Raw genomic sequence first — 13,198 nt, forward strand, 5'->3', positions numbered from 1 at the left:
AGTTTGGCTGTTGAACCTTACTGCCCCATGGGTGAGTGTGACCATCTCGGTTGTTGCCGGGGTGGTCACCCTCCCTGCACTTGGGGGTGGGTAGGTTCTGTGTCTTTCTCTGCGGGATAGTGTCCTGCCACTGTGTTGTGCTGACCCTAGAGTGCCCCTAGTGGGGTTTTGCTGGTCGCTGATTCAGCGTGGCGTGGAGGCTTTTCTCTTCTTTGGTTCTTTTTTCCACTCGGTATCTTGGTCAGAGGAGCTCACCTCTCAGGTGGTTCGCTCACCTGTGTGGATTGCTCTGGGGGCTGGTGTTGTTGAGGGGCATCCCACCCACTTGTGGGAAATGCGCCAATCTGAGTAGGCGCTGCCGCTGGGGGGCTCTGCCCTCCTGTGTGGGTGCGCCTACCACAGTGAGTGCTGCTGCTGGGGGCCCTGCCACCTGTGTGGGGTACGCCTACCAGAGCGGGCCCCGGGTTGTTGGGGTGTGCTTGTGCCCTCCCGCAAGTTTGCTGTGGGGGGCAGTATGTGTGGGGCCCAGTGGGATCAGGTGTCCAGGTGTGGGTTGGTGCCCACAGAATCTGGGCCTCTGCTGTGAGGGGGGCGTGTGATCGGGCCCAGGTGTCCCTGCTGGGCTGGTATTGTCCACCAGCGAGCCTATGACTTTTGTTCAAAAAGTCCGTGAGGACCAGGCGCCTCAGGTGGGGCTTCCAATGCCTGTGGGTCCCTGGGCTCCTGTTGGGGAGAGGGCGGGGCCAGTGGGGCCGATTCAGGCTCCTCTGCTGCCTTGGTGCTGCTCTGCCCCTGCTAGCTCCTGTGTCCTCCCAGAGTCTGAAGGGACCTTTTGCCGCCTGATTTGGGGGTTCCTTGTTCCCTCGGGGTGGGGAGGGGGAGGGAGGGAGATCTAGCTTCTTTGTAGGGTTTGGGTCTGATAGCTGGTCTCCTGTTGGGGGAGGGGGTAATGGGGAACTTACTGGTCCTGGATTGTGTGTGTGTCCGGCGCTGCTGTTGGCCCTTCGGGGGTGGAGTGCTGGGGTGTGACGATTGGTCGTTTGGTGGTGGCAGCCCCAGCTCTCCCCTTCTGCACCGCTCGGTTCCCCCACTGCTCAAGTCCAATTCCGGCCGTGCGTTCCCACACCTCCCGTCCACCGCCGTCTGTCTTGATCGGTCCGCGCACCCCCTGGGGTCTGTGAAGTCCTGCTGTCTAGACTCTGCGCTCCTGGCTTGACTTTTTGGAAGTCGGTTTGTTGGCACCGGGTCCCCTTTTCCCAGCCTGGCCCTGTTCGGGCCAGGGCTGGCGGGTGGAGGGAGGGTACCCCAGAGATTTCCCGGCTCCATGCAGGTTATAGGCTCTTCTTCTTTTTATTTTTTATTTCTGTTTCCTGTGTTTCTCTGTTGCTTCTGGTTGCTGGGTTTCCTGGGTTCTTGATGGGGTGTTGGGTGCTGGAGTTCCCAGCTCGCTATTCAGTTGGAGCCAGTTGGGGTACCTCCCTACTGTGGCGGCGCCATCTTTGTTCTCCGATTTCTAACCCTATATAAACCATGGCCCTCCTGAAATAAAGTGTGCGTTGGTCCACTTGCCTCTGCATCCCTCGTGTCCTGACTACGGTTGCAGTTACCCAGGTCCAACAATCTGGTATACAATAAGACCTGAGTCTTTAAGGTTAGACTGCAGGCATGCCAATGTGGCATCTCTGGGAGATAATTGGGAAAATTTAGTAGGACTACGGAGCCTGTCCCACTGCTTCAGGCATCCCCGAGGCTTTAGGAAGGTGAACAGAAGGATCCCAATAATTAGGAGAGGGCATCCCCAAAGATCCTAATTAAAGGGTGTCAGAGAGTCAGCAATGGATGAGACTCCTGGAGTCTCTGGGTCCCCACAGACAGAAAGATGGGGGACTCCTGGAGTCCCCAGGTCTGTGTCGGGGTGCCTCCAACCTGGAGATCAGAGTCCACAGGGACAGGTGAAGGAGAATGGAGGGGAGGGGGGAGATGAGGCCTTTTCTGGGTTTACACAGAAGGCCACTAATACCTCAAGCCATGCACAGTGACAGTCCATGAGGTATGCACCATTTACGGAGGCTAAGGCCACGAGGTCATTTCAGGCAAATGTTTAGTCCAAAGTAAACTCTCCACTTGAGATGGAGAATGAAAAGCCTTGGAAAGAGAAGGAAAAAGGCTCGATGAGAGGCAGCCAGGGAGCAGGTGGGGAGACCCAGTCACTCCTGGTGCTTTTCCTCTCCTGGGTTTTGGGGAACCATGTTAGGAAAATGGAGAACAGAAAAGGAATAGGCCAGACTCGAGAAACAGCTGAAGAACAGTGAGGGACACTGAGGTCAGATCTGGCCAGTGCCATCATTGGCTGCTGAGGGGTGTCAGATTGACTCCATCTCAGTTAAACAGAGCAGAAGCTGACTCCATCTTCACTAAGCTCTCCCCTGCCCCTGAGCCTCAAGGTTGGGAATGTGCCCTGTCTGCTCAGAATCCAGGGAAGTTCCCCTTCACTATGAAAATATTTTGTAAACTGCTTGACCACCTGCGTTGTAGAAGGTTCAAGGAATGTTCAAGGTTAAACCTGTGCCCTCCCATGAGTAGGTGTATCCACCTGCATCATGTGAGCCCCTCCAAACCCATGCTCCAATTCTAACTAAAATGATAGGTTGGTTCAAACAGTTACTATGAGACAGACTGTAACCTGTGTGTGGCAGGTTTGACTATGTGATGTTTGCCTTTATAACCAGGCCTGGAAGGCAGCTTGGGGTCATAGCTTCAGCTCTCAGCTGCAACCCTGGCTGGTTGGTTCACTTTTTACTTCCCCAACAAATCCAAGCTTTTATCATCTTTTTGCTGGAGACTGAGTGGTGGACTCTTGGAGGAACCAACCAGGAATCTCCTTCCTTGGGGCGGGGGGGGGGAGGGGGGAATCCATTATATTTGTGGTGCATGGGTGTGGGGGGGAACTCCGTTACAGTTGTGTGTTTGGGTGAATTTGGGACCAGGCTTACATGAGGTCTGAGCAAGGAAGCAGAGGTTAAAGAAAGCACCATTAGGTCTAGGAAGTAGGTGGCTTTCCCTCAGGCCCACAAAGGATTGTTTACAGCTGGGCCTAGGTGAATTGCCCTGCCTGCATATCAAAGCAGGTTTAGTATACTTGAGGTTTTTGCCTGGTGTCTATGTGAGCCTGAGGCCATAGGGTGGGTGTCAGTCCTCCTAGGGAAAGGCTAAATTCTGACTCCAGAACCTGAGAGTGAATTGTTTTCTTCCTTTGATCCCACATGAGTCAGGATTGAGGCCTGGTCTGTCTGACACTTCATCCCCTGGCCACCCAGTCCCACAGGATCCCTGTGGCCAGATGGCTCCTTCATCCCCACCCAGGCATTGGAAAGATAGCAGGCATGCCTGCCTTTCATGAGAGTTGTCCCTTCACCACTACTCAACATGTATTCATAGCAGCCTCATGGAAGGCTTTGTCCTTCATGATAGAGTTCCTCCAATCTTCCAGCCTGTTTTATCTTTACAGAATTAATTTATGTGGCAAGAGAACAACAAAGAGAAGGAACATAGCTCTCCTATCTGAATAGGGAGCCTGTGAACCAGAGAAGTCTCTTCCTTTCATACCATTTCAACACACTGGAGTTTGAACTCTTTCTTGGCTGTTCTGCCTCTTTTCATCAACCAAGTTACTGTGGCCATTCACACAGCCATATCCAGCAGAGTGGTACCTTCCTGTTCTCTTGGGAATATCAGTGAGGCTTGCAACAACAACAAAATCCTTCTGGCATTCACCAAATCAGTGTGCCTTCTTTCCTGTACATAATACCTATGCCATTCTAGTGAAACAGGTCTTTCATTTTCAAAGCAGTGAAAGGACATTTCATTTAAACTTTTCTTCCCATTCATACTGCTTTTTAAGCCCTTACACAATGGCCTTTACCTATCTGTATTTTTAAAAGTGCCAAATGTAAATGACCAAGCATGAGATTCGTTCCATGACACAGTGTGAAATAATTTATCTGCCAAGCCCCAGGGCATATCTGAATGGGCCTAATTGGTGAAGGAGGTTCTATGAGGTACTTGGCCTCTTATGGACATGATTCTTTGAGTGAAATAACTAATGAAACTACCATGCAAAAGATACCAGTGGTTCATGTCTGGAATCCTGACTACTCAGGACATTGAGATATGAGGATCCTGGTTTGAAGCCAACCCTGACAGGAAAGTCTTTGAGACCTTTATCTACAGTTAACCACCAAAAATCCACAAGTACAGCTGTGGTTCAAGTAGTAGAGTGCTAGCCTTGAGCTCATGGACAGACACTGACTGCAAGCCCCAGGACCAACACATGCACATGAGAGTGCTTACACACACACACACACACACACACACACACACACATACACATACACACACACACACATACACACACACACACACAGAGAAATTGGATTATCCAGCCACAGCCCTTGGCTACCCTGTTTCTGCCATCAGCTGCTGCCTTCCTCCTACTGTGTAGGGGAATGTGAGGTCTACTGAATATTTTGCCAACCTGTGGGAAGCTATTCATCCTTCTACCTGTGATTTCAAAGATTTAATGTTCAATGTCAATCCTGAGAAATAATATCCAAAGTGGTCCATTTATCCCACCAGCAATTTGACCACTGACACTTCAGAGCAAACTAAGAAATTCAAGACCATTTATTACCTTGCAAGTTATAAATCATTATGCCTCTTTAAAGACAGGAGAAGGCCAGAACACACTTGATTTCACAGCATCTACACATCACACATCAACTTCCCTTGATCACACATCAACTCTGCTGGAATCATTGATTCTAGTGTCCTGAGAAATCATTCATTCAGCTTGTAACATTCATTCATGACTGAGAAATCATAACATCAGTGCTGCCTCCTAGTCTCATTCTTGCTGTAGCATGTAGCAAGGTCCATCTTCTGTGATCCAGGCATTGAGCATTAATTGAAAGCTTAAAAGAATAATAAACTTTAAAGGGCTGGAGGTGTTGCTCAGTATTAGAGCACATGTTCAGCATGCTCAAGGTCATGGGTTCAATCCTCAGCAACCAACATAATAAAGATGAGGATAACAACAAGGAAAGAAACTATTATAACAGTAAACTTACTAATCACTATGATCATTGAAAAACATCTCCAGCATCTGAAAATCCAGGCTAGAGAAAGAGCTGCCGTGAAATGTAGGAGGTCGAAATGGAGTGGCCACTTGAGGGCACCATTAGGTTTTATGAAAATAGCTTTCTGCTACTGAGAAGCGCCTGTGGCCTGATCCTATGCAAAGCAAGCTCTACTGACTAAAATTGAATTTTGATTCACTTCTAGGAAAAGGAAGAGCAACAATAATCTAATCTCCTTAAACTCAAATGAGATTAACCAAGATTTAATTGATAAGATCTCAGTTCCCTTGTACAAAGCTCCCTTTACCCAGCCAAATGAAATAAAAAGGGATATTGTGTTCAAACATGTTCTGTATATTTCTGCAGAAAAGACGATTGCTTAAGATGAACATTCCAATGGGAAATGAGAAAAATAGAATGAATTGCATGATAGGAATCTTCTGGCTTAAAAGTGGAAACCTGAGCTGTTTGGGTTCCATTGGGGGAAATTTTAGCTTAAATTGGGTGTTTGAAACTCTCAGAGGGGAAAGGAAAGAACTGGCAGATGACCTTAGAGTCATGATCAGATTTTGTTAGTGCACACAGATCTCAGACTTTCCTGCCCTAGCTGATTAAAAACCTGTCTTCAGATTTCAGCCTCCCAAACCACTAGAGATGTGAGCCAGCAGCACCTGGTGCTGAAATTACTTTGAAAACTCAAACCATTATTTGATGACACTAAACCTTCACAAATAGTGTAGCACTTGACAAGTGAGGTGGTCAGTGAGAAATGAGATTGTAACAGATTGGAGCTCCTCTCCTGCCTCCCACACATGTCTCGCTGTTCAGTCTTTGGTGCTTAGTGCAAGTTCTGTGATCCTCTTTTTTTTTTTTTTTTCAAATTATCATTTGGAAAAGAAGCATTTCTTAGGTTCTCTCTTACAGTTATATATTACTCTAATTGTTTCACATGCAAATTCAGCCTCTCTCATTCCATTCTAAGGCCCTTAACAAAAGAGATCAATGTTATATCTTAGTTGTATCTCCAATTTTCCAGCCCAGGGATATGTCATGTATATAATAAGTACTTTGAACTTTGCTAGTTTCTTTTAAAGGAATAAGAAAAGCAAAGAAAAATCTCCTATTTGCTTGTCTTTAAAGGAGGAACAGATGATTTTTCTTTTTTTGAGATAGGGTCTCATTAGTAGCTTAGGTTGACCTTGAATGCAAAACCCTCCTGTCTCAGCCTTCCACGTGCTAGGACTATAAGCATGAATCACCATGCTCAGAAAAAAAAAGAAAGCTGATTTTACTGGTGAAAGGTTTAACAGCTATTAAGGACTTAAAGAGGTGGGGTTAATGTTTACTAACACATTCATGCCCCATTGTTGCTATACCAAGGCATTTCAGTGGTAACTGAAATAATTGCCCTCTCACCAGTGTATCTACACATGAGACCACCTCCCAAGACAGCATTAGGAAAAAAAGGGTAAATCCTCACCATCTGCAATGGCACTTTCATGCCACAACTTTCCTATGTAAAGTAAACTGAGTAAACTCAAGTAAACTGAGATGCCTAGAGCAGAAGCTGAGCCTAGATATGGGAAGAAAAGAGAACTGCACTAGAAAGAAAGGAACCCCCCCTCCTCCCAACCATTTACTGTGCCTTGGTTCTGGAAGGAGAGTGGAAACAGGAGTACCAGAAACTGCAGGTGTATTGAAGACTGTGTGACAACAGGTGACCTCAGATCTGTACAGCCGGACACACTCTCTTAGACACATGATCTCCACCTGATTGTCTCCACTCTCCTTTATCTTGGCTGAGTTCTATTCCTCATCCAGTCTCAACCTAAAGTTTGCTTCTGCAGAGAAACTTCCCCACTGTTTGATCCCTGCACTTCCTCATTTACAACATTCACCCCAGGTATAATTTACTCTCTGGCTTTCACTAGAGTTTAAGGTCCATTAGCACATTCTCAGGCCGAAGGTTGGGGCTGCTTTGGAGTTCCTGTGGCCAAGAAAGGACTTTAAATTTTTTAATTAAATTGGATAAAGATTTTGAGTTCACGCGAATGCACTCAGCAAATACTGTCATACAGAATTCGAGTTAAGAGAAAAATGGAAAAGGTCTATCGTGCCAAGGGTTCCATTTTGAAAACTACTTCCCTGTGCAGCTTTGCTTGGCTTTGGTAAAGTTTGTCCTCCTTTTGGGTGGGGTGGGGGGAGTTAATATCAAGAATACAAGCCAGGCTGGCTTTTCTTCAGAGACTACTGAGATATAACCCATGTTGCAGAAAACGTTCTTGCTCAGTAAGAAACCACTAAATGGGTGGCTAAAACAATAGTATTATATTCTTTCTCATCATTCAGTGGGGGCAATTGTTGACTTAGGACTTGAACACTTCTCCACAAGGCAAGGGCTGTAAGCAATCTGTTGAAGCTCCAAGGTCTGAACTGTTCACATGCCTGGCACCTTAGCATCCTTTTATGTGTTCTCCTTCCCACTCTATGGATCATTCCAGCCATGGTCCAGCCTTGCCTTCTTACAGCATGGAATCTGGTAGTAAAGGGAAATAGGGAAAGTCAAAGCTACCCACCCTCCTTAAGGCCTAGCACTGGTAAATTCCTACCACTTCTATTATTCAAAGGAAGTTACAAGGGCATCCCAAGTCCAAGAGGACCAACCTTTCCAGATGGATGGAACATCACAGAGAAATTGGGTGAGAAGGGAGTGATGGTCACTGTAGATGGGCACTACAGCATAGCCCACCACACTCTACCCTATCATGCAGCAATAAGAAATTCTCTACAACATAATAGTCCCCTCTCCTCATCCCTAAACATAAGGTTAAATCTAAGTGCTCATTGCATTTGCCTTTGTATGACCTTGCTGTCGTTTGGATCTAGAATTCCCACTGAAAACCATGTTTTAAAGATTTGGTCCCCACCCGATTATTATTAGGAGGCTGTGGAAGCTTTAAGAGGTGGGGCCCACAAACAGTACACTGAGTCACTAGGTGTATGGAGAGGGGACCAGAGAGGACCCTGGTCTCTTTAATTGTTTTTTTTGTCTCTACCATGAAGTGAACGGCTTTCTTTACCACACTCCATAGTCTTACTACAGGTCCAAATCAGTAAGTCTAACAAGCCATGGACTGAAATCTCTAAATTTGTGAGCCAAAATAAACTTTTTTTCTTCATAAGTTGATTATCTCAGGCATTTTGTTACCATCATAGAAAGCTGACAAACATGCTCCTGAAGGAAAATCAATCTACTGCTCAAAAGACTAAAGTTAAAACAAAACTACAGAAAGAAACCTGGGTAAAGACAATGAAGTCCAAATTCTTGCCTCTAACTTTTAGTTACACTGATCTGATATAAGAACTCTCTATTCAGTGTATAAATTGTCAGTATTAATAAGTTGCATTTTGATTCTTTTTTTAAAGCTTAAACTATATTTAAATCAGGATGAATTCTATCTATATAGAGAGATACAGAAATACATGTATAGGTATATAGATACATACATATATACATCTATAGGTCTGACTGACAACAGTCTGATTGGCCTTACTTAGCAGTCTTGACAAAGCCCTGTCTGACCAGGTCAGTGTGCCTGCTGCCACAGAATAATGCCTCAGGACACAATAATTGTATAACCTTACACCTTGTAATGCCCAGGGAAATCCCAGTTTACACCTGTTGTAACTCAATTAGTGTCTGTTAATTACTTGTGATGCTTTCTTTCACTCTCAAATGTCTCAAGATGATAATTAGCCATGCTATCTTTCACCCAGCAGAAAGTCTTGGTAGTGCTAATTCACAATGTATGAGGTTAAAAAGCAAAGGAAGGAAAGGAATGGACCCCGAGTTCTTTTTTTATATATATATAATATAACAAAATGTGCTTTTGTAAAATTATAGATCAGTAATGCATTTAAACATATAACCTGAAAACATTTTGCACAAAGAACTTAAAGATCATTTACTTAATAACAGAATGTCCAGCTGTACAATCTAATTTCCAAAGAAAGCATTACGACAGAAATATTTATGCAGTTGGAAGATTTTTGTGCTAAAAGCAGAACTTAAGCCAAAACTTCAGGGGGAAGGGTATCAAACACCATTGGCTAGTTTATATGAAACAGGAACTTTTGAGCATCAGAATTTAAACATCTCATCAAATATTAGTAGTATGTTTTTGATATCACCATCTCCTCCTTTGATAATTTAACATCCCTCTATTCATCAATTTTGTAATATCTGGTTATTTGGGGAGAGGGGAAGAGCAAGGCAATACTGAGTTTTGAACTCAGGGCAAGCTTGTTTGCTTGCTAGGCCATGCTAGGCCAGACTGTTGCCACTAGAACCCTATTTCTGAGATGTGGTCTGGTTTCCTGCCACAATCTACTGTAGATTTCACACTGTTGCTGGAGTCCCAGGTGGTCCGGAGTCCAATTTCCCTCCATGGAGACAGAATCTTACACTTTTCTGCCTGAGTTGACCTAGAATCATGGTTCTCCCAATCTCAGTCACCCATGTGGTTTGGAATGACAGGTACATGCCATGCCTAGACATGTGCTGGGAAGGAAGTCCTATGAACATTCTTCCAGGGCTGGCCTTGAACGGAGATGCTTTTATTCTTAGCCTCCCATGTAGCTAGGGCAAGTGTGAGCCACATATCATTTGTGCCTGGCTCTGGTAAATTTCTCAAATTACCATGTACACGCTGATTCTGTTATTTTTTTTCCCCAATAAGCCTTGGGAAGGGAAAAAACTGAGATATGCTATAATAAAAATTGTGTGATATTCCACATATGACTAACTCAGTAAGTTTTTACTGAAAACTTACTACAGATACAACTCTTTCCTCCAAAGAGCTCACTATTTAAAATACAGGAGGGAAGTATTGATTCCGAATCACTAGAAGTATCAATCGTCATCCAAGATATGCACAGGTACTGATACCCCATTGTAAGGCAAATAAAACCTTCCATTATGCATATCATTCTTTGGATTCTAATAAAGGTATTTTGAAACTGATAGACTGACAAGGTCTATGGTTTATTTCTCTGCTATTTTGCTTTCAAGTATTTTGTTATCTCAATTTTCTCCAACATGTACTGCAGTTTTGTCAACTCTAAGTTGACCAAAAAACAAACAAACAAAAATGGCCTTTTCTGTGACTGTATGTGAATTTCCTGTTCCTCTTCACCGTTGCTTCCCTTCTTGCCAAAGCCTGGTCACCTTCCTTTCTCTGGCTTCTTATCCCACTGGTTGAGCATGCCCTTAAAAAGCTGGGTCTTCAATAAGTGTAACTCATTATCATTTCCAGTTAGGCTATGCTGTAAATTTCATATCAACAATGTAACAATACTCTCTAGGTGCTATACAAAAATATTATCCTCAAAGGCAATAGTTTTTGTCTTAAAATTTATCAAAAGAGACTGGTAAAGGAATGTATAACTCAGCAAAGATACTTTCATATTTCCACCCTGACAAATACTAGATTTGAGGGATCATTGTTAAAACTATTTGATACAAGTCATCAATTTATGTATCCAATGGTTCAATCAAAATACCAAATTTTTGATTTATTGATACTAAAGTTAATAACACATGGTTAGAAACTTAAGTAAAAATCATAACTGATGGAAGTTAAGATTGATAACTACTCACTGAATATTATCTTTACAATAAACTATATATTTAAAAATTAAACTATGTGTGAAAAACAAATGGTAGCAAACAATCACCAGCATTCAAATTCTTTTATTTTTTTATTTGTTTGTTTGTTTTGTTTTTGTTTTTTGCCAGTCCTGGGCTTGAACTCAGGGCCTGAGTACTGTCCTTGGCTTCTTTTTGCTCAAGGCTAGCACACTGCGACTTGAGCCACAGTGCCACTTCTGGCTTTTTCTATGTATGTGGTGCTGGGGAATCGAACCCAAGGCTTCATGTATAGGAGGCAAGCACTCTTGCCACTAGGCCATATTCCCAGCCCCCTTCTTTTACTTTTTAAAATCAAGGACAAATAAATATATTAGGAGTCATTAAATTTTAATTTTTTTTTTTTTTTGGCCAGTCCTGGGGCTTGGACTCAGAGCCTGAGCACTGTCCCTGGCTTCTTCTTGCTCAAGGCTAGCACTCTGCCACTTGAGCCACAGCACCACTTCTGTCTATGTTCTGTATATGTGGTGCTGGGGAATCGAACCCAGGGCCTCATGTATAGGAGGCAAGCGCTCTTGCCACTAGGCCATATCCCCAGCCCCAAATTTTAATTAATTTTAATCCAAATGTTCTCAGAATCAATCACCACTCATCCTCCAGGTGAATCACAATTTTGGATAATCTATTTGCCCCAAATGAACTCCCCACTTGTGTTGTAGGGTAGTAATCAGATGACCTTATGACCTTCTGGGGTGGTGGTAGCCTCCATCCACAAGCACTCCTCTTGACAGGAAGAGCATGGGCAACAGGAAGAGCATGGGCAACAAGAAGAAACTGCGTTGCTTTCACATTGCTTTTTGATTCGTGGGTGTTTTCAGAGTACGCCCAATGCTTGATTTCAATTTCACAACAACGAAATATACTAGTATTTATTCTGAAAGGCAAATGTATGTTCCAAGTAGCAGATATTAACAACTTCTGACACGATCCCTAGTAATAATTCGAAGTTCTGAACCATGTTTTAGAAAAACATTTCCAGCTGTCTGTGCAGGATTTATTCCTATTTCATCATTGGTAATAATCGGCACTTGTGGCTGCAGGAACTTTAAATTCTTCTGCTGCAAACTTTAACACTGCTGTGAAAGGTGTACTTTCAGGAACACAGTACTTTGTAAGGCAGCCGCGGGTCCGACGTCTGCGTGATCTTAAACGAAACCTTCGACGTGGTGGATTGGGCCTGGACACACTCCCCGCGCCAAGTTCACCGGGCAGCCCACTTCCTCTGAACGGACCCTGAGTTCTGACTGGACAATTCATCAGAGTGAGTCACATTTTCGTAGGAGTCTGAAGTTTCACTGATAGAGCCAATATTTCAAGGTTGAGCCCTTGAAACAAGCCACTTCTGAGGTAACTGTGCCGTTCTACATTGAGTCAGTCACCTGGGATGGAAAACATAAACTTCAGGAAGTCAGAGGAGAAGGTAGATAAGCTGAAGCCAAAGAGAATGACAAGGAATAAATAGCATGAATTGCAAAGAAATGAATCAGCACTGAATACTGGAAAAAAAAAATCAAAACAAAAACTCTTGGTCCATTCCATGTAAAAATAGAGGAGAAAGGAAAAGAAATTATCCCAGAATTGTTTGGTATTTGGAAAAGTCAGTGAGTGTTGATTCTACCTTGTATTTTTCCCCAGGAAATACTTTGATAATAATAATGTATCCGAGACAGAATAAGATCCTTTTATTAGTATTATCTGAGCTATGCTCTAGTGCTCGAACACAAAGGAAGCAGAGCGCTGGCTTCCTTCTTCACACAACTCTTCCCACATCCACGGTTGCAGGATGCGTTCTTCATGGCGGCTGCAGAAGCAGCCATAAGAGACATTCATCAGCTACATTTTCCTCTGGGCTTCTTAAGCAGTTTTCCTAGGCTTTGGATCACATTTAATTGGTCCCATCCCCATTTGGTAGTATTGGTGTTTGAACTTAGGTCTTTGTCCTTGCAGATAAACATTTAACTGTTTATATATGACATCTATCTTATTATCTTAGAAAGTAGAAATGGGGTTGGTTGTAGTTCATTGAAATAAAAGTCATTTTGTTGTCTTTTTTTTTCCTCCAGCATCAGAATCACCTATCTGGGCTTTTAATTTAAGCATATTTACCCTTCTGCTTGCCTCCACTACTGTGGTTATTCATGGTCAGGAGATGGTGTCCTGAATTTGGAAGTAAGGAGCACATTGAAGAGATATATATATATATATATGTGTGTGTGTGTGTGTGTGTGTGTGTGTGTGTGTGTGTAGTGTGTGTGTATTCACAAGAAATATCTACTGAAAACAAATAAGTGACTTGGGATCCAACATTCTAATAAGCCTTTTCTTCTTATTTTTTCTTTTTGCTTTTTTTGTAGTA

At 43.5% G+C, this 13,198-nt stretch overlaps 1 long non-coding RNA gene across 1 annotated transcript; it reads right to left on the reverse strand.

Moving 5' to 3' along the window:
- Positions 1–3,481: 3,481 nt before the first annotated feature.
- Positions 3,482–11,593, reverse strand: LOC125367482. The gene is made up of 3 exons (XR_007214094.1): positions 11,452–11,593; positions 6,683–6,690; positions 3,482–3,491 (listed from the first exon to the last, which is right to left on the reverse strand). It is a non-coding gene; the product is annotated as an uncharacterized LOC125367482 (long non-coding RNA).
- Between the last annotated feature and the right edge of the window lie 1,605 nt (positions 11,594–13,198).

Source organism: Perognathus longimembris, chromosome 19 (genome assembly GCF_023159225.1).
Source record: "Perognathus longimembris pacificus isolate PPM17 chromosome 19, ASM2315922v1, whole genome shotgun sequence".
Lineage (NCBI taxonomy): Eukaryota > Metazoa > Chordata > Mammalia > Rodentia > Heteromyidae > Perognathus > Perognathus longimembris.